Below are 1,681 nucleotides of genomic sequence, written 5' to 3'. Positions count from 1 at the left end.
ATTGGGGGAGGGGTGGTTGGCAGGAAAAAATCTTGCACCAAGGCCCTTTGTTCTTTAGGTCCCTCATAGTATAGCAACATCTGAATAGGGATGTGCATGAGATCTTCCCTGGGAGAGACACCAGACTTGTTCCTGAGGACAATGCCATCTCCTGGCACCTCCACCAGTCATAAGGCTCCTCTGGTTCGCCTTCCCAGATAGTTCTAGACCCAACCTAGGTCCACATGTAGTCTCCTCCAGTCTTGAGGCCCCTAGCTTCTCCAATCCATGCCCGGGGGTGTACTTCCCTTAGCACATGGCAATCCTTGAGTATGTATGCACTTCCCCAGCATGCACCACTGGCCAAGAAACTCCCAGTAATTGTCTGGTGACACTCCTGATGTTCCCCCATTGGCTGCCACTCACCTAGTAGAACCCAAATGATACCAGACAACCAATCAGGCAGACTGATTACAGTGCTAGCAACACTACATTTAAGTAGTGCATTTAAGTAGCCACTCCACTTAGGGTAGAAGGGGCTACACCAGAAACTAGTTTTGGGTAGAGTTGCCCTTTCATACCCTATCACCAATATACACACACGCAGCAAGGTATCCTCTATCACAGGTTAGTCTCATAGGCTGATGCCAGGAGAGCCGAGAGTGACAGCTTCATTTTAGACGATGCAAATTAACTCTAATGACCTCATTTAGTATTCATAGAAGCAATATGTCTCTTCTGCATGTCATTTCTATGTAAATGAGCCACTTGCTTCAATCGCGTCTTCTCTGTCCCCTTGAAGGCAAGTTCTTGTGTATAGCAGCCAATTCTGAAGACCTATAACGGCGCCTGGTTGATGTTATTACAGTCGTCCCCCGTGTCCCTCGCCAAATGAACGTTCTATTATCAAAAAAAACAAACGCATCAAAATAATCACCACTTGGAGCTGCTCGTATCGCACTTCACTCCGGGGAGAGGAATGGAGGGAACAGCGAGGTGATTGTGGTGGCATATCACTATGATTGCCTGAGATGTTGATTTGGCGGGGCACTGCGGTACGGCTGGGCAAGGTTTTAGGGTTCTTGTGAAGTGTATCTGTACGTAAAACTTTTATTTTTTTAAATATTTTGGGTGCATATGGAGCACCTGCAAAAAAATCTCTCTGCACACTGCTATACACCCTTCCATACCTCTACCAAACCTTTGCATCAAAACATGGCTTCCTGGTTCACGTCAATGGCGCACAATAATCTACTAACTGACATATCCGTCTGCATGTCACAACACTTCTTAAAACTCAACCTTTCAAAAACTGAGCTCATTATATTTACCCCTCCCCCCATCCCAGTGCACCTTCCCTAAACTTTTCCCTTAAGATTGATAACACAACTATCCACCCCTCCCCCCATGCCAAGGTGCTAGGTGTCATCCTTGACTCGGACCTCACCTTTCTTCCCCACATCCAATCACTATCCAAATCCTGCCGTCTTCACCTTCACAACATCTCCCCTTCCTCCCAATGATACTACAAAACTACTCATCCACTCCCTTGTTATATTTTGTCTTGACTATTGCAACTCCCTCCCCATTGGCTTACCTCTACACAGGCTCCTCCCCCCTTCAGTCTATCATGAATGCCGCTGCTAGACTCATTCACCTAACCAACCGCTCAGTGTCTGCAACCCCCCTCTGCCAATCCCTC

The 1,681-nt window shown here is 47.1% G+C and overlaps 1 protein-coding gene across 1 annotated transcript in view; it reads left to right on the top strand.

The window, feature by feature from the left end:
- The window catches only part of PNOC (prepronociceptin), a 76,260-nt gene that overhangs the window by 21,383 nt on the left and 53,196 nt on the right, over positions 1-1,681 (top strand). The gene's annotated exons all lie outside the window — the stretch shown is intronic.

This window comes from Nanorana parkeri, unplaced genomic scaffold (genome assembly GCF_000935625.1).
Source record: "Nanorana parkeri isolate BGI_ZX_2015 unplaced genomic scaffold, ASM93562v1 scaffold942, whole genome shotgun sequence".
NCBI classification, from domain to species: Eukaryota; Metazoa; Chordata; class Amphibia; order Anura; family Dicroglossidae; genus Nanorana; species Nanorana parkeri.
Note: the sequence above shows the minus strand (reverse complement) of the source record. Positions and strands in the feature narration are given on the sequence as shown.